Source organism: Acanthaster planci, linkage group LG03 (assembly GCF_054643075.1).
Source record: "Acanthaster planci isolate LZ-2023a linkage group LG03, COTS_SCS, whole genome shotgun sequence".
Classification (NCBI taxonomy): domain Eukaryota; kingdom Metazoa; phylum Echinodermata; class Asteroidea; order Valvatida; family Acanthasteridae; genus Acanthaster; species Acanthaster planci.
In genome coordinates, this window is record NC_141779.1 from 4,757,918 (window position 1) to 4,785,801 (window position 27,884).

Consider the following 27,884-nt stretch of genomic DNA (forward strand, 5'->3'; position numbering starts at 1 on the left):
ATAACAAAGATTGTTTTTCTGGTCAGATTTTTCCGCAGTAATGTCACCGTTACAAACATAAAAAAGTCCAAATTTGCTACATGAAAACTTCCTGAGACTGTAAATGTAAACGTATGACTAGTAAGGTGTAGCGACGTGCTTGGAATATTCATTCACAGTCATTATTCTAAGAATCCAGCTAAGACATATGACTAAGACTTTCCTTTCTTAAATTTTGTGACTTTAACTACATCCTGTTTCTAACCGTATACATGTATAAGTCCTGCATCATTGCACAGCTCCTCAGTATCCAGATCCAGTATCCAGTATTAGTCTGCTTTTCAGTTCTCCAATTCAGTCAATAGTTAGCGTACAATTCTATTGCAACCTTCTTGGTTGTTCTTGCGAATAAAGCTGGTAACAACGCTGAATCAATGCTGACTCTCATGACGACCCTATAAATTGGTGACCCAGTGCACGTCCTTTAATAGTTGCTCCTGTTGATTTCTTGACTGAGAATGGATACTCCAAGCATGTCTGCTCCCCAGCTCGTTGCTGCAGTTAGCCTCAAACTACCTCCTTTCTGGCCGAATGATCTCCTCATTTGGTTCACTCAAGTCAAGGCCCAGTTTGCCACCAGGCTTATCACATCTGAGGAGACTTGTTACCACTATGTTGTTGCTTCCCTACAACCATCCATCGCCCAAGAAGTACGAGACATTTTGATACATCGGCCTGCCAACCAGCCGTACACCACATAGAAAGAAGAACTCGTCAAACATACAGGCGAGTCCGAGAAAAAATGGCTGCACAAACTCTTGACCTCAGAAGAGTTGGGGGACAGAAAACCATCCCAACTCCTCTGGAGAATGCAACAGCTGCTCGGAGAATGCACGCTCGAACCGACCATATTCAAACAGTTATTCCTACAGAGGCTGCCAAGCAGTATCCAGCTTGTGCTTGCATCCTCTGCAGATGATGTTGACATTGACCGACTGGCTATGTTGGCTGACAAAATTGTGGAAGTTGCCCCTCCTCCAACCCCTCAAGTTGCTACGGTGACACCTACATGTACAGCCACTTCCCCATCCCAGATGGCCACTACTTTCCTGCAACTGACATCTCCCAACTTCAGGCCCAAGTATTAGCCCTGTCACGTAGTGGCAACCATCGCCACAGCCGCAGTCCTTTCCGTCCCTCTCCTGACGTCTGCTGGTATCACCGAAAATTTGGCGCCCAGGCCCGCAAGTGCACGACACCCTGTGCCACCAGTACTTCTTCCGGCACTTCGTCTTCGGGAAACGGCTCAGCCAGCAACTATTGGTGACAAGCACTGCTGGCCCATCCACATCAAGTCGCCTATTCTACGTTACTGACAAGGCAACAAAACAACAATTCCTCATCCACACAGGGCACAGGTCAGTGTAATTCCTCGTTCCCCTCACGATTCTCCTCATCCCAATCCCGGTCAAGATCTGCAAGCAGCAAATTCAACCAAAATTTCTACTTACAGTGAAAGATCTTTGACTCTTAACATTGGACTCCGGCGACCATGTCACTGGGTTTTTATTGTTGCTAATATCCAACACGCAATCATAGGTGCTGATTTCCTGAGATATTTCAATCTCTGTGTTGATCTTTGCAGCCGACACCGGCAAGCTCGGTGGTCGAGTGGTTAAGACATCTGCACTAGTAAGCAGGAGGTCGTGGGTTCGAGTCCCACGGTCCCACCCGAGTAAGCTTGTGAGGTTTTTTCGCAAGCTCTCGGACAAGCACTGAGCATACAGTGTTTATTAATATACGTTGGGTAAGGGCAAACCCGTTATATATAATTAACATCTCCCCAACGCAAAATACACCTTGAAAATAGTTCGCGGTACCCGCTGCTTCATTTGACTCGGACCGGCCAGCCGACCCCGGCAAGCTCGATGGTCGAGTGGTTAAGACATCTGCACTAGTAAGCAGGAGGTCGTGGGTTCGAGTCCCACCCGAGTAAGCTTGTGAGGTTTTTTTTCACAAGCTCTCGGACAAGCACTGAGCATACAGTGTTTATTAATATATGTTGGGTAAGGGCAAACCCGTTATATATAATTGATCTTTGCAATCAGCGATTGATCGACGCAACTACAACCCTCACCGTCGCAGCCGCCACCACGACCGCACCCACGCTGAGTCCTGTCTTCTCATCGCCAGCGCCTTCATGTTTCGCAGCCATCCTGAAGGACTACCCTGCAATCACAAGACCAAACTATCGTGACACACCAGTGAAACACAATGTCACCCATCACATCGTCACTACAGGTCCACCAGTTGCCGCACGTCCACGCCGTCTCACCGGGACCGTCTTAAGTGGCAAAAGACGGGTTCCAACATATGATGGACTTGGCCATCATCCGCCCCTCAGACAGTAACTGGTCATCACCTCTTCACATGGTTCCCAAGAAACAACCTGGTGACTGGCGACCATGTGGGGACTACCGCGCTCTCAACTATTCAACTGTGCCTGATCGCTATCCCGTTCCGCACATCCAGGACTTACTGGCATCACTCCATGGGAAAACAGTTTTTCCAAGATTGACCTTGTCTGTGCTTACCATCAAATCCCTGTAGCACCAGACTCCATCCCAAAAACTGCCATCACTACTCCCTTTGGACTCTTTGAATTTGTCTGTATGCCGTTTGGTCTTCGCAATGCCGCCCAAACATTTCAGCGCTTCATTGATGAAGTTACTCGTGGACTGGATTTCTGCTACGCATAAATTGACGGCCTGCTGGTTGCCAGCTCCGACACAGACCAGCACGAACACCATCTTTGCCTACTGGTTGATCGCCTCAACCAGTACGGAGTTATCATCAACCCTGCCAAATGTCAATTTGGAGTGAACTCTCTCGAGTTTCTCGGTCATCAAGTTGACAGCCAAGGTGTGCGCCCACTCGACGAGAAGGTCAGTGTTATCTTGAACTTTCCTCAACCTGCTACACTGACCAAGCTGAGAGAATTTCTTGGATTAGTCAATTTCTATCGCCGCTTCATACCACAGTGTTCTCAAGTCCTTCATCCTCTCACGGCACTGCTGACCAATTCAGGCAAAAAGTCAGCCCCAATCACATGGAATGCTGCTGCTATGGCCTCTTTTGATCAGATCAAAGCCGCCCTCACCAACGCTACTCTCCTAACACATCCAAAGCCAGGCGCTTCATCGAGCATCATGACGCATGCTTCAGATTTGGCAGTGGGAGCTGTTCTCCAACAGTGGGTCGATGATCCATGGCAGCCTATCTCGATTTTCTCCAAAAAGCTTCAGCCAGCTGAAACACGCTACAGCACCTTTGGACGAGAACTGTTAGCCATGTACCTTGCCATTCGCCACTTCCACCATTTTCTTGAGGGCCGAGAATTCCATCTGTATACAGACCACAAACCGCTCACATATGCCTTTGCTGCATCAACTGACAAACACTTGCCATGCGAGATTCGCCACCTTGATTTTGTTTCACAATTCACTTGTGACATAAATGTAAGATATGTTAAAGGTGGTGAAAACCCTGCCGCCGATGCCCTGTCGCGCGTACAACTCAACTCCCTCCACCCAGAGCAGTCCAGCACACCTATCGACTTCAGCCAGATGGCACAAATGCAACGACAGTGTGACAAACTACAACAACTTCACCAGTCCGCAAGCTCACTCTCTCTCAGAGATGTTCCTCTGCCATCATGTGACCGGACTGTGACATGCGACATGTCAACGGGAAATCCACAACCATTCGTTCCCAAAGATTTACGACGTGCTGTATTTGACTCGTTTCACTCCTTGTCATACCCTGGCATTCGTCCCACCCAACGACTAATCACGGACCGTTTTGTATGGCCCAGCATCAACCATGATATATATGCGCAATTGGACAAAATCGTGTATTCAGTGTCAACGCGCAAAGATTCACCGTCATACCTCTGCACTACTATCACAGTTCACAGGCCCAAATGCACGATTTGATCATGTACACATTGACATAGTTGGCCCATTGCCACCCTCTCATGGATGCACTTACATCCTTACTTGCATTGATCGTTTCACCTGATGGCCAGAAGCCATCCTGCTACCTGTCATCACAGCCAAAACAGTAGCCTGTGCATTCATATCCAGCTGGGTTGCTGCATTTGGTGTTCCATCCACCATCACAACCGACCGTGGTACACAGTTCAAATCCGCTCTGTTCTCCGCTCTCACCAGAATGCTCGGACCTAAACGCATTCGTACCACAGCATACCACCCAATTGCTAATGGACAAGTTGAGCGATTCCATCGTCAGCTTAAGACTTCCCTGAAAGCTCAGTCAAATCCCAACAACTGGACAGAAACATTACTACTTGTTCTTCTTGAGATCCGCACAACAGTTACATCTGATTTTCCTCACTGCTGCTGAACTGGTCTATGGTACAACTCTTCGCTTGCCTGGAGATTTCTTCGATAGTTCAACAAACACTGCTGAATTGGATCCTGCTAATTACGTTCACCGCCTCAAACGAACTATGCAAGAACTACAACCACCAACAACTCGGACACAGCAATGGAATAGCATAAACGTTCCAGATGATTTACAATAATGTACCCACGTTTTTGTTAGACGCGGTTCTGTTCGTAAGCCCTTACAACCCCCATATGATGGACCTACATGTACAAAGTTCTAAGTCGTTCCAAGAAGCACTTTGTAATTGATCTTAACCATCGCGAAGACACTATCAGCATAGATAGACTTAAAAGTGCTCACTTCGACGCTCTTACAATTCCACCTATTCCAACTTCTCAGGATTTTCTTCCAGTGAACCAACCACATCACTCTCCTGATAATACTCGCATAACTCGTTCTGGTCGCCATGTCCACTGGCCAAAATGCTTTGTCACATTCATTCGTTAGCTTTTGCAAACTCACTGGAAGGGGGCTCCTGTAGCGTTTTCTGCACAATTACTTGAATTATTTGCATTTATTTCTTTTAGTGAATTTAGCATTCAGAATCTTCATTTTTAACTTTAACACCCACACAGTGTGTTCTAAAATATTGTTTTTGCCTATTTGACCTTGTTAGCTTGGAGGCTGTGGCACACTTCAGCGTGCTTCATTTAAGCTTGTACTATCATCCACCAAGGACTTAGTTTTAAGGTGAAATTATTCATTTACAGTCATTGTTCTAAGAATCCAGCTAAGACATGTCACTAAAACTTTCCTTTCTTAAGTTTTGTGACTTTAACTACATCCTGTTTCTAACCGTATATAAGTCCTGCATCATTGCAGTGTACATCTCCTCAGTATCCCGTACTCAGTATCCAGATCCAGTATTAATCTGCTTTTCAATTGTCCAATTCAGTCAACAGTTAGCTTACATTTCTATTGCAACCTTCTCTGTCGTTCTTGCAAATAAAGTTGGTAACAACGCTGAATCAATACTGACTCTCATGACAAACCTATAAAGGCTTAGAAAAAGAACACTTTTTTACCAAGTACTAGCTGAATAAATATCTTTGTTTCTTGCATAACCAATTTGCAAATAATTCTGATTTTCTTCAAAATCAATTGATATTCTATTCACGGCATCAGTACAGCGAGCCCTGTGAAAATTACCGGTAATATGGCATGTTGCGGAGACATTGGGTTGGGATTTCTTCCATTTCAACCTCCAATTTTGAAGGGTATTGAAGATGGATGATGCTGGGCTGGCTGCAAAATTAAAGAAAATGTACATCACTACATGTATCCAAAGGAAAAAGTGGTTTAACTTGGCTGATGCATAGAGTCCATTATGCCTGTTCTGGATACCTGCCTGGTGATATACATGTAAAAAGTGTTTTATTTTCTCTGGCCGGGTAACTGTTAAAAATTACATGTCTAATGAAAATGCAGCACAGGCTGTATGGGGAGGCTTGATTTCTTGTCCACAATTCAAAATTAATAATTGCATGATTGTTTCTTTGATTCACCTTCAGGTTGATGAGAGACACCGCCTTCATACATGTCTACAGAATGGCTACCCTCTCCAGTTTGGACAAGAGTTCTTGGACCTCCCAACAAGGTAAGATTTTATTTCTGGGGGGGTCCAATTTCAGTAGGTTTTGTTCACTCCAGTGTGTGTTTGCTGTGACTCCTTACTCCACTCCTCATGTCAGCCTGGGCAAGATTCAAACCTTGGCCATGAGGTTGGAGCCTGGAGGTCAAGGTGGGCAAGACTTCACCTCCCTGTAGCCCCACACGTAGGGCTGTGGTGGCTCTCTTTTACAATCTGTCTCTTATCTTTCACCACCACAGCCCTGCTTCATGGCATGACTTTAATGCCTGAAATCCAAACTGCAGGATTGCCACAAACTTTGAATCCTAATATCTTTCGAAATGAGAATGACTTCACAATTTTACTTACACCAGCGTATCCCTCAGAGTTTGGACTTTTATACAAGCAACCTAAAGCTTACCAAAACCATATATTTTCTGATGTATGGCGCCTTGAAAAACCCAGACTGTGGTATTATATGCAGACCGTGGGCATCGCCATTTTGAAAAATGAAGGCAGCGCTTCACTGCGTCGGATTTCAAGGCTCCTGACAGGCGCCTTTTTCTGTCAGCTTGCGTGACAGAGGAACAAGGAACCAAGGAAATTAAATTTGAATAACAGAAAAAAGGATGTCACTGTACCATGCTCCACACACGTGCTGTGGGCGTACTGTACACTAGCAAAGTGCGTGCACAAATTATGAATTATGAATTCTGCAATGAATTATGCATCTATGGCACATGTCGGGTGCCTTGACTTTCGACGAAGCGCTGCCTTCGTTTTTCAAAATGACGACACCCACAGTCGGCATACATGTATAGTACCACAGGAAGGGTTTTTCAAGGCGCCATAGATGTACATCAAAAAATATACGGTTTTGGAAAGCTTTAGGGTGCTTGTATAAAAGTCCAAACTCTTAGGAATACACCAGTGTAAGTAAAATTGGTGAGTCATTCTCCTTTCGAAAGTTATTAGGATTCAAAGTTTGTGACAATCCTGCAGTTTGGATTTCAGGCATTAAAGACATGCCTTGAAGCAGGGCTGTGGTGGTGACAGAAACACAGAATAGAGACAGATTTCAAAAGAGAGTCACCACAGCCCTACATGTGGGGCTAGACTTCACCACCTGGCTGCTTTCTTGACGTTGAAAAATGGCTTCAAGTATTTCGACATCTAGGGTTTTGAACAAAGATTGGCCACCCCAAACCAATATACAGTGAATTCATCAGCCGCAAAACAACACAAGAGAAGTAAGAGGCATTTTCTTTCCACAACCAACTGGGCCGATTTTTGAATCGTGAGGTCAAATTTTGGGTTTGTGTTGATTGGTTGACATAACAGGGGTATACATACATTACAACAGGCATGTCCAGAAAATACACAGCATTAGACATTAATCTGTAACATGCATTTACATGTACCTAAAATGTTACTCTTAACTGGTTAAATTAACTGAAATTTGTCACGAAATAAAGTACCAGTCATGGAAGGTGGAGTAGAACGTAATGTATTTGCTTGGCATACGTGTGTGTGTGTGCTCTCATGTTCACATGCAGTGGCAACAGACTATTCCTACACTGCAGAGAGTAACACGGTCAGCATAGGAGTATCCAGACCCGTATTTCAGGCTGCATTGTGGGCTACCTTCAGACTGTTTGCACCTGCGTGCACACGGGAAGCCTCTAGGAAAAAGACAGTAACCCAAGTGCATGCCAGTTTGCTGTGTCCATGTTTTTAATGTGTCTCAGAAAAAGTGGTAAAACACATACTGTAGTGAAAGTGAGTGGATTTGATTCCTATGACAGTAACTAAGGCCGTAATGATTCACTGATGCATCGATAATATCGATTCTAAAATGCCTTGGTGCAGGATTGTGATGCACAAATGTGAATCGCGATATTTGGGAGGCAGGGGGAATTATGATGAAATGTGCAGTAAGTTGAAAATAAAGTGAGGCCTAATAAAAATTTAAAATATATAGCTTTTTATTTTAAGTGTTGCCTAAATGTACAGTGTATACTCTTGCAAGAAATAGTTTGGACGGGTTTAGCATGGACAGCTCGCTGCACGTACCTAGACGGTCGGGCATGCGTCGTGGATGTAATGGCACACCCAAACCGTCACACTGATCTTGGTGTCATTAGAATATTGGATGCATATCGGACTTATACGATCTTTGGTTTGGACACCAAACAATACTGAAGCTTCATAATACACACGACTGAGTCTACGTGCACATGTACAGTACGTGCGTACAGTGATACGTATCTGTGTGGCTAGGCTCAAAGCACAAGCCTTGTGGGTAAACAGCATCCTGGGGCCAGGGACCACTGTGTTGTGATTGGCTGTCAGTGAAACATTTATATTTATACATGTGTCAGTGGGTCTCATTACAGCTGTTTCTGCGTCAGCAGTAGTGACTATAACTCTCTACTAACTCGCGGTAGCACACATTTCACTTTAAATTTACGGCATGATATAAGGTTAGTACATTTTCGCTTTCGGTGATAGAGGGTTTCGTGACAAGTGGTGTGGTGCGTGCAAAGTTATTGTGTCGTACATTATCATGCTCTATGTGCATCGTTTTGCACGAGTTTTCAAACAATTTTTGGATATTAACTTATCGAAATGTCAGGGCAACACAATTTGAAGAGGCTCTGACTTGGATACCATCTTTGACAAGACTGGTCCTGAAGTTACGAATCTACGGAAAAAACAGTGGATGGAATACACCGTAATCATCAAAATTACCTTGTAATTTTTAAAAAAAATTCCCCACCCTAAAATTTGTGACGAAAAAACTTAAGAAGAAAAAAAAAGATACTACCATTGCTTTCCTAAATTCACATACGTGTAAGGTCACAATACTGGCCAACTTTCATGATGCAAAAAATGAACTTTAATTTATCAGATGATGTAACCATTTTCAAGCTATGTTTGCTTGAGATTATAGTTGTACATGTATTTGAGAGATAAATAAAGATAAATAATTCAGTGTAAATGCGAGTCTATAATTTTTATTCACGTTGAAGAGCAAATTTTAGTTCAAAATGGCGCCCAAAAATGGGACATTGCTTGAACAAAATTTAATGAACTCAACTACTTTACTTATAGCTCACGTATTTTATCACAATGATCATATTTTTTGAGTTAAGCAATGAAGTAATATTTTGGCCCTTTACAAAAAAAAAAATAAATAAATCCACGCTCCAAAATGGCAGCTGAACCTGCGTTAACGTTCGTTTCACATCGTGTCCACCACACCATACCATGACGAAAAGGGCCAGAATCATCATTTACAAGCCTCACCCTTACCTGTAAAAGCCATTTTTATTCGAAATGAGCTTAATAACCATCGTGTAAAATGTGTGCTAGACCATAATTACCCTCGAGGATGAGAAAACATCAACACATCGATCGCTATAATTTTCGTGTCCATTTTGTAACTAACGTAAAATGTCCACATGTTTTAACTGGTGATCAACGCAGTCTGACTAGTGGTCGTACACGTGCAATGGTACCCTGCATGGATGACCTAAAGGTCAATTGTTTTAGGCTCGATTACGTTTTTTTCCGAGATAAAGCTATTTTAAGCACCGTGTCCACCGCGCGTCGCTTTCGCGCCTCTTTGTAACGAACAGAGAAAGTTGCTGCGCGCGACAGCTTTCCCTCCAACAATCAGGAAAAGAGCAGCCAATATCCGGAAAAAGAGCAGCCAAAAGGTTTGGATCAACTTAAATGTATTTTATTTTCTGTATTTTTTTGTGAAAAGAGGTCAGATGGCATTGTAAAAGGGAAGATTTTAATGGATAGTCAATGGGTGATTTTTGGGCTTTGTAGCGGACCGCTTCGATGGTTTCGTGTGAATCGTGTCCATGTTTAACGAACGGAAGAAAAAAATAGTAAACATCTGAAGTCCCTCTTGAAATTGCAAAACGACAAATAATTTACACTTTTTAAGCTAAACTCCATTACAAAAATGAACAAACTTAAAGAATAGCCTTGCCAAGTTTACGAAATCATCAGTGTTTCACGTTCGTTACACACCGTGATATTTTACAAATGGTGTACGTGTCCGCAGTCACGAACGTAAGAAACACTTGACATTTGTGTAAAATATACAAAAATCAGCGAAGAACATAAGTTCGTGTCCGAGTTAAATATGTCAGAGTGAATGATACATTTCTCCATGTTTGAGGTTTCGTTATTTGTTGTAAATGCAATTCGTAGACTGAAGTTTTGGGTGGTTTTTTCACGTTAGTTTCAGCGGACAGCCATTCTAAACGTTCTTCGTAACGAACGGAAGAATATTTTTTTACAGTGATTGAAAATGTCAAATCCTGTTGTTTTACGAGTTGGTATTCCAAGTAGTGTCCTTATGCAATGATATTACTAGTTGACGGGGCTAAATTGCACTTTTGAAATTCGTTTTCTGTGAGTTCGTATAACGTTAGTGACAGCGGACAACTTCGCCCCGACTGAATACCGGCACTTTCGACTTCGCCCCATTTGTATTAATATTCGCCCCATTTGTCATACAATAGTATGGGGGCGAGTTTGCAGTGAATTAAAATTAAATGGAGCGAAGTTGATGTAACACGTAGGCAAGTGATGTTTACACAGATAGGGGAACTTGCCTTTGTGGAACCCCTGGGGTCCTGTTAGAGTTTTTTTTTTATGTTTCTCAGATGTTTGCACACATGTATTTTGTACTTTTGTAGGCAAGGAGACATTCTTGCCATGGTGCCCGCATAATTAATTAGGCCTAGTCAGAATCCCTGTGACATGTCTTTTTGTGTTTTTTTTTTCACATTAGTGTTTTACCTCTTTCTGTTTGTATGGTTGTATGTTTACTGCGCTTTTTATTTCTTAAATTTTGGTTGTAATTGGCAATGGCATCTTTTATCCAGACTGTTCAAAAATAGAAAGGGCAATAGCAATTTTTTTAATTGGTAGATTTTATGGGTTGAATACATCTCGAGTTTCTACTTTGGTTTTTTTGGTAATTTATACAACAGGTACAGAGTACAAAATGGCTGATAACCCACCTCGCTATAGTCTTCGAGTGATGAAGAGGAAGTTGGATGGACAGCACGAGATAGCACAGGATGAGCCTCCAAAAAAAAGGAAGACTAATGCACAGTACCAGAGGGAATACCGGCAGCGCATCAAACAAAATCCTACTCTCTATAAATTACATTGCGCATCTGAAAACTTGAGGGTCAAAGAGTATCTTTCAAATTTAACAGAGGAGAAAAAAGCTCAATATCGCGAGACAACCCGACTTCGTGTCCGAAAATTTCGTCAGAGAAATGCAGCAGCGCCAAATTCAAGTAAAGCGAAGAAGGCAGCAGCACCCAAAACTCGTCTTGCAAAAGAAGCACAGAGAAGCAAATGGAGAAGACAGAAAAAGAATCAAAGAGCAAAGCAAACAGCACAGGCAAAGCGGAGGACCAATGAAAAACGCAGGGCAAAGTATGCCGAAAAGAAGAAAAGGATATCCTCCATCAAATCAACACCACCATTAACACACTCGTCAGAGGCACGACAGATACCTGTATCAGTCTCTAGTGGTAGTTTTCGCAAGGCTGTGTACCGTGCCAAGCAAGCAATGCCAAAAAACAGTAGACAGTATGCAGAAGTGTTGACAAGAGTAATTCACAAAGCTACTCCAAAGAAAAAACAGCAACTAAAAGAGAAAGGAATTAGCGCTAGTCCAAGATCAAGAAGATTTCTGCAGTTCGCCAAAGAGTCGTGTGGGAACATCAAAGACGCAGTGTTGGGTATCAACAAGCAAAGAAATACGTCTTCCTTGCACAGGAAACGGGTATTAGCAGCAGCCCTGTCCGTGAAGCGGAAATACACCCATGGATACAGGCAGCATCTGAGAAAACATCTTGGACTTGGATACTCTCTAACCAAACGTGCTGCTAGGGTCGATGATGTCCGTCAATTGGATACAAGGAAAAGGAGGAGTGATGCACTCCCAACAGGTGTAGTTGATAGGGTGATTGAGTTTTATGGAAGAGGAGACATCTCAAGAGATCTGCCTGATGCACGGAGTGGAAAGAAAGATGGTGGAAGTGTTAAAAGTAGGAAGGTTATGGACATAACGTTGCGAAGTGCGTATGACAAGTTCAACAGAGAAAACCCAGACATAACCATCGGAAAAACCAAGTTTAAGCAGCTGAGACCCAGCCATATTCTGACGATGGTAAACAACAAACTTGCACAATGTCTTTGTGAACGCTGCACTAATATCGAGTTTAAACTCCAGGCCATCACAAGATACATGGCAGTGCACAAACTGGGACAGTGTGCCTTCAAAGACAAATATGACATTTCTAATTACCACTCTGCCCAAAGGTTGATGGTCAAGAGTACAAGAAGAAGTGCTTAGACAGAGAGTGTAAAAAATGCGGAGTCCACTTAGTCAATGCCAGCCTCAAGGAGATAACACAGAGAGTTCATGAAGACATCAGTTGGTCTCGGTGGGAAAGCAAAGAGTTCCCTTACAAGGGAAGCACCATAAAGCGAATGGTCAAAGAAAGGAAAACGGCAACCATCCAAATTATGCTAGATGAGCTTGAAATGGAAATGGTTCCATTCTCGAGGCACCTGTTTAACGCCAGTTGGCAGTGGCGCCAATACGACATCATTTCCAAGAATGTCCCACCTAATTGGGTGGTGTTTTGCATGGACTTCGGGGAGAACTATGCGTGCAAATCACAAGATGAGGCCCAGGGGGCTCACTGGTCGAATGTTCAAGCAACAATACACCCAGTTGTAGCATCCTACAAATGTACTGAAGAAGGATGCACAAGAATTGTCACAGACTCAATGATGTTCATCAGCAGTGACACAAAACACTGCAACCACGGTGTGCAGCATTTCAGTAAGACGGCTATTAAGCAGCTTCAGGAAAAAGGCGTCAAAGTTGAAAAACTTGTTCACTTCACAGACGGTGCATCATCGCAGTACAAAAGCAAAATTAACTTCAGCGATGTATCACTTTCCATCTCTGATTTTGGTTTTCAAACCGAAAAGCATTACTTCGGAAGTAGACACGGCAAGGGTCCATGCGACCCGCGAAATTGGAGTACTCAAGAAGCAGGCAAATATAAATGTTGCTGCACGACAGGCCGAGATAGCCAATGCATTTGACCTGTACAGGTTTGGAAAGGAAAACTTGACACGTCCAAGCATACCTGATGAGCATGTCCATGAAAAGAGGAGCTTTATATTTGTGGAAGAGGGCGAAATTAATCGCAAACAGACCAGACCGTACAGATGTAAAAACACTCAAAGGAACACAACGGCTACACTGTGTAACAGGTACAGGCAAGCCTATGTTGTTGCATACAGGGAGCGAAGCTGCTTTTGCCATACCTGCATGATAGCAAATGCAGGGAAATGCAGCAATGAGGATATAACCGGCACATGGAAAACTTCCAGTTTGAAAGGAGTGAAAGTGAAGACCAGAACAGATGACCTTGCTGCCAATATTAACAGGTAAATTGTCTGTAAGAATCCTTATTCCTAGCGGGTGAAACTTTAGCAGGACTGTCTTGAAGCCAGGAGTATGTTGCCATAGCCAAGGGTTTACATCAAGAGCAAGTCACTGCAAGGTGTATTCCAAATATTCTTGCTCATTCTTTTTTTTTTTCTTCACCTTAATCAGAAGTCAGAACAGGGAGAAAGATGCAGTGGCTGGATCCAATGATGTCGACCTTCCTGAAAATGCCAGCAGGTAATGCAATGTTTGTGAAAATCGTTTCCTAGTAACTTTGGCAGAACATTATTTATTCCCATACTTACCTGTATGTAGCCGAAAGCTTTTCAGCAAGAACATATCACTGACAAGTATATTACAAATATCTTTGTTTGTATTTTATTCCCTTCAGTTTCAGCAGTCAGACGGCGACAAAGGACATGGCTGAATTGGATGATGTGGCACTTCCTAACAACCCCAGCAGGTAGTGCAATTGTCTGTGGAAATGTTGATTCTAAGTAGGAAAAATTAGGCAGCACATTTATTTAACCCATGTTGATGTGGCCCCATTCTCTTTCACAAATCAAGCCACTTCTGATTATGTATTCCAAAATTGTTTTACTTAAATTTTATTTTTCTTCTATCTTATTTCAGAAGCCAGAAAGGAGAAAAAGATTCAATGGTTGGATCAGATGGTGCAGACCTTCCTGAAAACGCCAGCAGGTAATGCAATAGACCCCTGTACTGATGACACGAAGGTTTGTTTACGAGTGCCTTTCTATGGGACACAAACTCCGCTGTCACAGGTTCCTACCATACTGAAGCACACTCATAAACTAATGGGAATTTTGATCATCATTAGATCATCATTTAATCCAAGCTTATATGTCTAGATTCACATGTCCTTGTGAAAGAAGCTTTAGTAGTAATTAAATCAAAGATTATTCGATTTCAACCATTCCTGTTGCCATTTCTGTAATTTCAGGACCCCACAAGAGCCTGCCGATCGCCAGCTCACTGCAGGGGATATAGTTGTAGTCGCATTTGAGGATGCATGGTATCCAGGTGCCATCAAGCGCATCATTAGTGATGAACTGGCAGTTATATACTGCATGGATCGTCCAAATAAAAATAAGCAAAGTTTTGTTTGGGAAAAAGATCTGACCATTAACAGGAAATTCATTCTGTGTGTTGTTAATCCAAGTTCACTTATTCCAGATCCATCTTTGCGTTACTTTCACTTGGACAGCAAAGAAGTAGGTAAAATTAATGCGCTATACAGTGTCTATGCTAATAAGTATTTTTAAACGTTTATTGCCAAAAGTAGTTTTGTCTAAATATGTCATCAGAGGTTTGTCTAAGGTCTGTAGTCAAAAGTTCATCAGTTTTTCAGCAAAGATAAGTCACCCAGGTGGCACGAACTGAATAAATTCAATGAAATTCATTTAATGAGATGTGCCATGTTCTTCAGATGGGATCGTCAGTGTATAGCCTCCACAATGAAATACAGTTTTTAAGAAACAAGATTAGAATGAAAAATAAAATAGTCATTGACTCAATTTACTTGTTCCTCAGAATTGTTTAATGTTGGAAATGGTGCACATTTAAATATACATACATGTACTTAAGTTCACAATGTCAAAGATTTCAACTTCTGTGAAGCTCATGTGCAACCTTCTTGCATGCATATAGGGCAATCTAAAAATAGGATTAAGTGGCTTATCAGATATGTAGATCACAGAGATGCTCCCAAGAAATGAAAAAATATGTGCATGTATTAACACCTGCACATAGTAACATAGGCAATTTTCTGAAGGTGAGGCAACTACCTTGAGGGCTCCAGTAAAGCAAGTCATAATAAACTTGTCACATGAAATGTTAGCTTTGATTCGAAATTTTTGGTGTCCGTGTCATTTTTGTAACTAACGTTAAACAACAGGACAAAGATCTTTGAAATTGAGGGTATCTGTTCTTTGGTTGTCAATGATAATGTCCTCTTTGAAGTACTTGCAAGCTTCGCAACCAGCTGTTTTCCTCAAGTCGTCAAACTGCAAATCATTTAAAATTGTTGTGTGTGAAAAAGTACACTTGTTACGTTAGTTACGGTGTCCACCTTATTAAGATATCGTAAAATTAGTAACAATTAACATTTTTTTTAAAGATGACTTTCAGAAAGAAGGAAAAGCTTAACCACAACAATACAACTCCACATTGTTTTTCTTTGACTTTTATTATTGCATGGTTGACTGCAAAGTGGACACCGTAACCAACGTTAAATTAAGAGGCCCCCCTCTACAGAAAGCACTGCATGGAAGAAAATTTCTTGGGCCGATTATCTTCCCATTGCTATTTTCTGATAGAGGGTGGTCTATTCTCATAATTTAAAAGTAAATTAAACACCTTTCACTAGATTGAATTTTTACCTATGTGTCCCATTTTTGTTAGCCAGTATTGTGTCCTTACACATACATGTAAATGCTTTGGTGTGGTCCAAGTAACCACGCAACTTATAGTAATGGCTAAGCCCTGCGACATAAGTAGCAATGGCATTGGGAGGTAACCCGTACAACGAAAGCCACCTAATTAACTCTCAAATCATGGTGACAGGAACGGGCAGATGGCAGAACAGATCTCATTGTGCAAGAAATTGAGTACAAATATTCCAACCCACAGAGAACGTCTTGTGTGAATTTGCCGTAATTGCCACTTTCGAAAGCTGCTTAACGTCACTTTTCACTAAAGTGTCAGCAGGGGCGGAAGAGGCATTGCAGTTGGCTCTGCATGTGGGGCAGCGGCACGAAAACGTGCCATCTGAAAACGAGATCAAGCATTGGCCAATTTGTTAAAAATCCCAGGAATGTGAACAGTCTGAAAGGCAACATTGAGTTTGAGACATTGCAGAACAAAGATACGGCCGCATCGGTAAAAAGTTCGAAGGGTTCATCTTTCCATGCACTGGACAATGGGGGGGGAACCACATTGAAGTGCTGTAAAAAGCAATGCCAAAGGAGCAGATCAAGCCGTGCCCCTGCCGCTCCCGCGTACCTAAATATTTAATGGAAAACCCTCGAGAAATAGCTTTGAGCAAGGTCTCCGCTGCCATTCTGTCGGGGTAATGTGCCAGCCATTGCCGTAAAACCACAACATTAATTGGTGATGAAGGGCTGAAAATTTGAAACACCAGGCGAGTTTACCAACCTATCCACAGCAGAAACTGCAGTGGAACGAGGAACATACATTTTGGGCCGTGCTGCAGATTGAGGCATGTCCGCCAGGTTCCTCCCCCAGGAATCACTACCATGAGGTATGGCCCCTTTTCGCCCCAGCATGGCGGTGCGACAGTTGTGCACACTGGACGAATCTATCGCACACGCTACATTTATGCGCAAATCCGCACCTGAGAAAAGTGTACCCATTCAGCCTGTTGAATGCGAAACAATGCCCAGTGCCAAAAGTCACCCCTGTGTCTACAGCCCGGTCGGCATCATAACCACCGCTGCCTCCCGGTGCAAAGCGCTGAGCATTCGTAGAGGCTGCGGCCACTGTGATCCATAACTCTACATGTTAGTCCATCTCAGCCCAAGAGCTGCTCGGATCTGCCAATTTATGGAGCCGGAATTGCTCATCGTAGAACTGCCAACCAAAACCAGGAAATCGATGCGACACCATACAGATTGTCTTGGCATATTTGAACTACGGCCCTGCTTGGGGAGCATGTCGTGAAATATACACAGCCATACCATAATTATGAAAGGCAGATGAGAGTCAGGTGCACATTCCTATGATAAAGCTGCACGAAGTCAACAAATTTGCCACTTTAAATCTTCTCTTTTACGGACAAAGGGAGTGAACCCCCACGAGGGATGACCCTAACCGCGTTGTAGGAATTGCAACTGGCACCCCTAGCTCAGCCACCTGCTTGTCCGTGCCCCCATCCATTATGGCAATAGTATTGATCGCCCCCATAGTGCTCCCCGTAGCGTCAGTTGTCCCTACCAGTCCAGTCTGAGTGGATGATGAGTAGACAGGGCCCCAACCCTGAACTCAATGCCTTGGCTCACAGGAACCAATATCACAGCAGCTAAGGATCCAGCCGTCGGCAGACACCCTGCCTCGTTGGCCTTCTCCGCTGATGTCTGCCATGGTCCCCACATCAGCCACACCGCCCCTTCGTTCCTCACTCCCAGCCTTATGTGCTGTTGCTGCATTGCTCCGGGAGCCTGAACAACGTCCACTCAGATATGGCTCATCTGTCCAGCGAGTGGGTTGGCAGACACCACAAAGAGGCCTCGGCATTATAAGGAAACCCCGTGCAGGGAGTGTCTTGAGCAAAGAAAGCTAGACGACACAGTCAACTTTTGTGACAAATACATACAAATCCGCCGAGAAAATGTTGTCGACGATAACAAGGAGTTCAAAGTTTTTCTCAAACTGCAATGTTACCAACTGAGAATAATAGGGGCTATCAAGACAACAGTCAGCGGCTGAGCATGCAAACACAAGGCTGGTCTGAAACTGGGCACAGCGTTTTCTTGCTCATGTATTATTGTGTCTAGTGTTGTCTGAGAATGATCGATTTATTGCATTATTGCATGGAAACCTTTAAAACACTATAAGTGGATCCATTAATGGATGAAACAACAGAGTGGACCAGAACCATGGAAGAACATCGCATCTGGACTCTTTGGAGCATGCCTCTACCATGAGACTTGTGTGTAAAGTTGCACCCTGTTAACAGCCATAGCTCCCCTCTGATGTTTTGGGATCACTAGCATATCATTAATACATAATGAGTGTTTCTGAAATCAGCAAAAAAGGGGCTTGTGGGAGCCCATTATGGGACATTCTTCAACCATGAGTGTGAAAACTGTTTTTCCATGTTAATATTGGGAGATTATCTTGTCACTTGTTGTACTCGTATAAAGGTTATAATTGGGGAAAGAGTAGTTTCTTTTCATTTCCACTTTAACATTGAAAATTTCCATAAAATTTTGATAGGAAATACATTTTGTTTCACATGATCTAGAAAGCCGTCTTTTGTAGCTCTTGATTTGCATTAATGCTGTTAAATCCAAATCTAACGGCATTAATGCATATCAAGAGATGTACAAAAGACCCGCCACTCAGAATTACATGCACATCAAATCTCAAGCTCAGGGCACTTGATTTTCATCAGAAACCAATTTATGTCTCGTATCTCATTTTTATTAGAAAATCTTTCAGGAAACCTCAGTACAAAGTGAAAAATGGCAGTTGGGGACTAGTGCATGTTCTGATATTCACTACCTTTTTGATGTTAGAGAAACCATATTGATTGTGTGTTGATAAAAAAATGGATTTTTGTGTGTACTTAAACTATGAATTTGCTTCTAAAAAAAATGCCTTGTCTTTCCTTGCCGATTCAGACTCTCAACCCTCACGTGATATAAACCCAAACATGGTAGATTTACCTGAAAGAATATCTGAGAATATGTTGCGTCTGTTTAATACATGTTATGAAATGAAAAGAAACCCTTCTTTCCCGTTATAGCTTTTATACAACAGGTGACAAGACCATTCATCCAAAATCAGCATGACAAAATGGAGAAGTTTTTCATTTATAGTTGAAAAAATGTCAAAAACATGGGCTCCCGTAAGACCCTTTTCACCAATTTCAGAAATGCTCGTTATGTATTAATGATATGCCAGTGACCCTGAAATAATTGGGGGTTGCCAGGACTGTACACACTGCGTGTGTAGGGTGCATTTACACTCGTGAGCCTTGCAAAAGAGACATACTCAATATACAATGTTCTTGCATGGTTTTTATCCACTACGTTGATTGTTCCATCCATCATGTTAGAGTGCACAATTTGTTGTGTTTTTGTCTTGTGCAGTTTTGTTGCTTCGGACAAGAATCTCTTTAACTGAGACTTCATGTTTCTTCGGGTTTTCCGTGCAATAAGGGGTTAAATGGATTGTTCCCGGACAACACTCAAGACAATAAGGATAGGTTTTAAACTTTCCCCAGAGTCACAGATAAGTAATTTGCCAAGGATTTACAGAAGCAATTTAAAAGTTTGGAAAATGATAGATAAGTCTCGCCGACTGCTTGTGTTGTGTTGTAGCTGCTGTCATGGTCTTCGGTCATGTCGGTGCTGTGCTGCTGGGCCACCATTAGGGTTTGGGACCTTAACCCTGCTACACAGACAGGTTCCATGCCATCAACCTCGTTCATCGATGAGTAAATTATAGTAACTGTTATAGGAATCGAATCCACTCACTTTCACTACAAGAATCCAATATGTGTATTATCACTTTTTCCCGAGATACATTGAGAATTGTAGACACGGCATACAGGCACGCACATGGGTTGCTGTCTTTTTTTCTAGAAGCTTCATACATATGTACATGTACATACAAATGAATGACCGTCCGATACAGGTCTGAATACTCCTTCACTGACCGCGTTATTCTCCGCCGTGTATGAACTCATACTTGTAGTCTACTGCCACTGCATCTAAACACAAGTGTACACACACATGCACATGTATGCCAAGCAAATATGTTACGTTCCACTCCACCTTCAATGTATCGTACTCCATTATTTCGGAGCAAATTTCACAATGATTGTGTCCAGCTAAGAGTAAGATTTTAGGTTCATGCATGTTCAAAATTCATTTCTGTTATGTATTTTCTGTACGTCATCCAAACTCCTCGTTTCAATGCACGTTGGACATAACTAAGCCAGCAGCTTGCATGTATCTTCATGCATGACTGTTGTACGTATCCCTGTCATGTCATCCAACCAACTTAACACAGACACAAAATTTGGCCTTACATGTTTCCAAAATCGCCCCAGTTGGTTGTGGAAGGAAAATGCCTCTTATTTCTCTTGCGTTTATTTTCAGCCAATGAATTCACTGTATTGATGTTTGTGTGGCCAATCTATCTCTCAAATACTAGATGTCAAAATGTTTGAGGCCTTTTCAGTACCACTTCAACAGTTTTTTGTCATAACGTGTCAAAGTCTAAGTGTCATTTCACTTTATGGTGCCCAATATTACAGATTTATTAGGGTAGGTTCTTTATTTATTTCATTTCTTTACCCAGGGTATGCCCAAACAGTTACAAACTGGTTCCCATGAGGGCCCTGCGATCATTACAAAAAAAATTGTTAGAAACTAACAAGGAAAAGTAAAATTGACAAATACAACAAACATTAATATTTACAAATACGGACCACTTTGAAAGCCTATACTTTGTGAAGTGTTTATGCTTTGGACAGATCCATGAAGGTGCAGCACAAGCTACAGGAAAGCTTATTTATCGTCTACAACAAAATCAATTATTACATGATTGTTTCTTGGATTCTCCCTCAGGTTGATGGCAGACGCTGTCTTCTTGGATGCCTGCAGAAAGGATACCCTCTCCACTATGAACAAGAGTTCTTGGACTTCAAAAATGGTAAGATTTTCATTCTACCAGCTGCACAAATTTTTCAGGCCAATTTCAAATGTTTTTTGTTCTTTTGGTATGTGTTTGTGTTGACTCCTTATTTCACTCCTCATGTCGGCCTAGGTGGGATTCGAACCCAGGTCATTTTGAGGGTGAGGTGGGTACCATTCCACAAGTCTGGCTCTCTGAAGTAGAGACTCATTGGTTCCTAAAATAGGTTCCTGGTCCAGGTACACTACAGTGCCACTATAACAAACGTGAAGTACTATGAAGAACCATCTTGAATACATTTCCCGTTGCTCTCAAATTTTGCGTACAATTTTAGTGAAGATTAAAAACTTGCTTCAAATACGTGTAAAAGAAAAATATTTAGGACTGATGAAAATGACTCGAGAGTTTAGGAAAATGTTACAAAAAAACAGCCAGCACGTAATGTAGCCAATATCTTTTGTCAGGACATGTGACATGAGCAAACATTGTGAATAAGTACTTCGACTTGTACAGTGTCCCTGGAAATTAGCAATGAATAGTATGCAGATTGGAAAAGAATATAACGTGGACAAGTGCAACAGTTACGGTGTTCCATGTATTTATTTTCAACTTCCCCTAATCCTGATGCAGACACGTACGGTAAGGCAGGCCTCCACACATTTGAACCAGTACAAGCTGGGAATAGGTGCATAAGAGAAAGAAAATTGCTATACCAAACATTTTGTGTGGATCTGTTGTGTTCATATAGCTGTCTTGGTCTTGTACTGTAGTGAGAGCTTTCCATCTTATGTGCACATTGTAAAAGCCCCTAAAACAACAAAAGTTAACACTGCTAAGAGAACTGAAACTTTATAGTATTTGTACTGTGATTGTAACAGTGGAGTACATGTATTTCTCTTCATCCACATTTTCATTTTGGAAATCTGAAATCAAAAAACTTTAAAATTGGTCAGAAAAACCTGTGCTTTATTGAAGGTTTCATTTTTTGGAATAAGGTAAGATTTCTGTTCTGTAGATGTACACTATGTTTTTTATCCTCCGAGAAAGGTAATTTTTGCTTGCGTTCAGAATTTTTTGTTTCTTTCTGTCCTTTTTTTTTTTTTCTTTTTTAATTTTTTCCTTTTCACTCCAACTTGCTCACTCACTCGCCCACCACCCAACCCGCCAAAATTTTTTTTGATGTAGTTATCAGCACCTCACAGCATTCGCGGTTGCCAGATGCTGTCAACAGCAAAAGTAGGGCTTTGCTGGCAGAATTGAGCATGTCCAGTGACCTCTTCCACTACTCAAATTCAAATTTGACCTGCATGGCTAATGAGGGCTGTCAAGCTGCTTGCAGGTAATGCTTGAGCAATGCCCTTGCTTCTGGTCCATGGCTTGTTACATAATAAGACCCAGCCAGGTCTTCAATAGTGAAAAAGCAGCATCCAAAAAACCAGCACATTTCTATTTCATGGCGGAAGGAAAAAGACATGTACGTGTATCCCAATATGTACCTGGTGTTTGATCTGAAGTGAGCAGATAGAAAAGCTTGAACACTGACAAATTGCCTTCCTGGTTTGTATATTTACCATCTGGATTTATGGGAAACTGCCAAATTACATGCATTTCAAACATAAATCTTTAATAGAGTTACTTGTATATATGTTGTGTCTTTATAATGAAAGTAAAAACATTCTAAATTGTGTTGGCAAGGTTTACAGTTGATTGTGATTGCATACTGCATTCTCAAAACATGTATACATGTAATTCCTTTCGTTTTCTGATTGCTTTTTAAAACTCCAGGAGTACCTAGCAAAGCAGTCTACCCTCATCATGCGGCCATCGATGGAGGTCTGGGAACCAGATGAGGTCAGCATGCACCTGCTCCACTTCGCTGCCCGTGCTGGTGGCCATTAGGGAACACAGCGCAGGTTGGTGGGCTGCATCAATGTTACATTGGTTGTACTTGTGACCGGCGGAGCAATGAATTCAGGAAGGTCAGAAAGGGGTGAGTTGTTATCAAGTCATTTTCTTCGTTTCAAGAATGTTTCATGTCACTTCATACATGTACATGTAGATGCAAGGATCCATTTGAATGTTGGTTATTTTCAAAAGCACCACCAAAAAAGCCGCAGCAACAATTCCAAAAAGAAAAAGAGGGAAATTTGTCAGTTTCTGTTGTCAGTTTCTACCATTTTTTGGAATCTTTGCGCTGTGTGTGGATCTTTGCTGCTTTTTATATAATGTAAACCATCCAAAAATTCAGCAGTAGAAAAACACAATATAAAGAACACAAGGCGCTGCATAAAATTGTCTGTTTTGGTCAATTTATTCACATTTTTAAACCCGGGACTGCAGACATGTACATGTGTGATTTGTTGTTATCAGATCTCAGGTTTTTTAGATCAGTTGACCGTTACGTTTTACATCATAGCAAAGTCACAAGTCAAACTTTATGTTGGTGTGTTTTTACTTCAAGCGTTTAGAGTAGAGAGATAACATTGAACTTCAAGGAATACAGTTAGCTGTACAGTTCAGAAGGTACTGAAGTTCCTCTGATCAATGCTTTTTGTTGATGTCCTATTTTCATAGTCAACATTACTTTTAAGGCTTAACATTCAACAATTTACTTTGTCAAAAGTCAACCAAGACATCAGCGATTAACTCGTCACTCAAATCGTGTTTTTCAGTACTGGTACATGTATCACCAAGGTTTTTAATAAAAATGATTGACAGCCGATAAATGCAATAAGTTACAACTAATTACGTGTGCAAGAGTTTGAGAGCCCTGAACAGTTAATTTAATTCAAGCTAACTGTTTTTGAAATCCTATTCTGACAAGTTCCAAACCTGCAACTTTTAAAAAGTCAGAGTACTAACTGGAAGCAAATTACCATCACTAATTTTTGTAATTATTCACATGATGTTTGTTTATTACTGGAGATACTTCTGGCTATTTATTTAAATTCTTACACCCAATTTTTTGAACGATTTGGACATTTAATGTTACCCAAAATTAGGGCCTCTACAAAATCCATTGATCTGAGGAAATGGAACTGTACAGACAATTGTATTTCTTGAAATTCAACATTATCTGTTTACTCTGAACACTTCACATAAAAACACAAAAATAAAGCTTGACTTATAACTTTGTTGTGGTATGAAACATGACTTGGAACTGACCAAAAAGACCTGATATTTGACCTCCACAGTGACATGAAACTTTCTTGAGACTTGAAGAAAATGACAAGATAACAACTGTTCCCTTTTTTGTCTTCCTTAATTCATTGTTCCTCCTGTTGCAAGTACCACCAGTGCAACATCGATGCTCCCCCAACTTGTGCTGTGTTCCCAATAGTCACTGGTACTTGGGTTGAGGTAGGGTAGGGGAGGGTTAGGGGGAGGGGAGGGCAGGGGTGGGTAGGGTAGGTTGGGGGAGGGGTGGGTAGGGTTGGGTTGGGGGAGGGCAGGGGTGGGTAGGGTAGGTTGGGGGAGGGGAGGGCAGGGGTGGGTAGGGGAGGGCAGGGGTGGGTAGGGTAGGTTGGGGGAGGGGAGGGCAGGGGTGGGTAGGGGAGGGCAGGGGTGGGTAGGTTGGGGGAGGGTCGCGCTGGGCGGGGGTGGGTCGCGCAGGGCAGGGGAGGGTCGGTGATAAATACACAAAAGAAAAAATACTAAGACAGCAAATTTTTGTTTGTTGCTGATTTTATTTGAGCTGTTTTCAAGACAACATCTAGAAAGCTCTATCCTCCCCCACCCTAATGCCCCCGCCCTACCCTCCCCTACCCTACCCACCCTACCCACCCCTGCCCTCCCCCCAACCTACCCTACCCACCCCTGCCCTCCCCCAACCCAACCCCTACCCACCCCTCCCCCAACCTACCCTACCCACCCCTGCCCTCCCCCAACCCAACCCTACCCACCCCTCCCCCAACCTACCCTACCCACCCCTGCCCTCCCCCAACCCAACCCTACCCACCCCTCCCCCAACCTACCCTACCCTGCCCTCCCCACCCCTGCCCTCCCCCAACCTACCCTACCCACCCCTGCCCTCCCCTCCCCCAACCTACCCTACCCACCCCTGCCCTTCCCCTAACCCTCCCCTCAACCCTACCCTACCTCAACCCAAGTACCAGTGACTATTGGGAACACAGCACAAGTTGGGGGAGCATCAATGTTGCACTGGTGGTGCTTGCTACAGGAGGAACAATGAATTAAGGAAGACAAAAAAGGGAACAGTTGTTATCTTGTCATTTTCTTCAAGTCTCAAGAAAGTTTCATGTCACTGTGGAGGTCAAATATCAGGTCTTTTTGGTCAGTTCCAAGTCATGTTTCATACCACAACAAAGTTATAAGTTGAGCTTTATGTTGGTGTGTTTTTATTTCAAGTGTTTTCAGTTGGCCAAGTAATGTCAAACTCCAAGGATTACATTACAGTTAAAAAGGGTCTTGAGTTACCTCAGATGCATTGAATTTTATTGATGAGGTCCCAACTTTCATTTAACGTTAAGTGTTGTCATAAATCTTGAAACATTTGGAAAGAAACTTCAATTAAAAAGCTAGCACTACATACATGTATCTCCAGTGAATGTCAAACAACAAGAAGTGAATGATGATATAAAAAAATGGGATGGGAATTTGCTTCCAGTTTGTTTACTGACTTAAAACTTTGTATTTTTTTATTTTGACTGCAGGTTCTGAAGGATGAGACAAGATGGACCTTTGGGCATCTGACAGATTTCCAAAATGAAACGAATAAAGTTAAATGAAATTGACTTACAGGTATTAAAACTCTTCAAAATCTTTTAATTACAGTTTATGACAAGTTCTTGCAGTAATCAGTTATCATAATTGAATTTGATTAAAACACGACTAGAGGGAACCGAGTTTATCGTTTTGGTTAACTATTTGACAAAGGAAAATGTGAATGCAAAGCCTTAAGAATAATTTGGACTGTTGAAGTAGGACCTGGTCAATAAAATCCAATACTTAGAGGAGATTCAGTACACTATGAACTGTACAGCGACATGGAAGTTTTTGGAGTTACCTGTTTAAACACTTGAAGTAAAAACACACCAACATAAAGCTTGACTTGTGACTTTGCTATGATGTATAACTTGGCTTTCAACCGACCCAAAAAACCTGAGATTTGACAACCACAAATCACACATGTACATGTTTGCAGCGCCGGTGAATAAAACGACCCAAACTCATACAGCGTTTTGTGTTTTTCTACTGCTAAATTTTTGGTGGGTTATGAAAACAAGCAGCAAATATCTGCAGCGCGAAGATTTGAAAATGGTATATATAAACTGACAGCAAAAACTGGCAAATTTACCCTCTTCTGTTTTCGGTGGTGTGCATGAAAATTAACCAACATCCGCATAGGTCCTTGCATCTACATGTACATGTATGAAGTGACATGAAACATTCTTGAAACAAGAAGAAAATGACTTGATAACAACTCACCCCTTTCTGACCTTCCTGAATTCATTGCTCCGCCGGTCACAAGTACAACCAATGTAACATTGATGCAGCCCACCAACCTGCGCTGTGTTCCCTAATGGCCACCAGCACGGGCAGCGAAGTGGAGCAGGTGCACGCTAACCTCGTCTGATCCCTGGACTTCTGCTGATGGTAGCATGATGAGGGTAGACTGCTGTTAGGCACTCTTTGGGGAGTTCTGAAAAGCAATTAAAAAATGAAGGGACTTTTAATTATGTTGTATTTTGAGAACAAAGTGTGCAATCACAATCATATGTATAACTTGTGAACAGTTTGTTTACACTTTCATTAGAGAGATACTTAAGATGTACATGTATAAAACTATTAAAGATTTATAAATGCAAAGCATGTAATTTGGCAGTTTCCAGAATAAACTGAGATGGTAAATATACAAACCAGGAAGGCAATTTGTCAGTGTTCAAGCTTTTCTATCTGCTCATTTCAGATCAAACACCAGGTACATATTGGGATACATGTACATGTCTTTTTCCTTCCTCCATGATGCACTACAGAAATGTGTTGGCTTTTTGGATGCTGCTTTATCACTATTGAAGACCTGGGCCTTATTACATAACTTGGCCATGGAGCAAGCATTGTCTGCAACCAGCCTGACAGTCCTCATTAGCCATGCAGGTCAAATTTGAATTTCAGTAGTGTAAAAGGTCATTGGACATGCCCAATTCTGCCAGCAAACCTCTACTTTTGCAGTTGACAGCTTTTGTCAACCGTGAATACCATAAGGTACAGATAACCATATCAAAAACAAGTTTCGGCGGGTCGGGTGGTGGGCGAGTGAGTGAGCACGTGGGAGTGAAAAGGAATAAAATTGAAAATATAAACAAGCACATTTTTTAAAGCAGGCACAATTTACTTTTGGGGAAAAGAAATTAAAAACCAAACAGTACACAGAACCAACACCTTTCACAATTTCCAAAATAAAGGCCTTCCATGAAATCACATACCTGTTGCATCCTTGTTGAATGAAATGAACAAGGTTTTCTCACCAATTTTAAGTTTTGCAGATCACAGGGATGAGGTTGGGGGATTCACAAACTACTCTTCAAAAGAGTTGTTTAAATCACAGTACAAATACTCATTATTTTTGGTTCTCTTGACGATGATGTGAAATCATGTTTGGTTTATGGATTTTTAACAATGTGCACAAAAGGAGAAAAGCTCTCACGACAGTACAATGCTGCCATAAACGATCACAATGGGGTCCACACTAAATGTTTTGGTACCTGAGTGATTTTTTTCACCTACATGTATTGCCCACTATGGCCCATGCCTTCCTTGACTGTGTGCATGAGGATTGGGCCAGAATGAAAAAAAAAATTTTAAAAGGAACAAGTGGCGATCAGGCAATATGGATATTGATGATGCCACAGATTTGGTTTGTGCATAAACGCATCAACATCGGAATGTGTGCCAAATGATATGAGCCCCACTTTGGCCATTTAT

The 27,884-nt window shown here is 42.0% G+C and overlaps 2 long non-coding RNA genes and 1 pseudogene across 2 annotated transcripts; all 3 read left to right on the plus strand.

The window, feature by feature from the left end:
• The first annotated feature begins 116 nt into the window (after window positions 1–116).
• On the plus strand, window positions 117–1,127 carry LOC147799573 (uncharacterized; annotated as a pseudogene).
• A 3,991-nt stretch (window positions 1,128–5,118) lies between these two features.
• On the plus strand, window positions 5,119–26,825 carry LOC147799574 (uncharacterized). Its single transcript, XR_015424788.1, has 5 exons — window positions 5,119–5,139; window positions 5,961–6,046; window positions 20,873–20,957; window positions 22,725–22,790; window positions 25,613–26,825. It is a non-coding gene; the product is annotated as an uncharacterized LOC147799574 (long non-coding RNA).
• LOC147799575 (uncharacterized) lies at window positions 13,394–14,681 on the plus strand. Its single transcript, XR_015424889.1, has 5 exons — window positions 13,394–13,531; window positions 13,701–13,769; window positions 13,924–13,995; window positions 14,166–14,234; window positions 14,497–14,681. It is a non-coding gene; the product is annotated as an uncharacterized LOC147799575 (long non-coding RNA).
• Window positions 26,826–27,884: the final 1,059 nt, after the last annotated feature.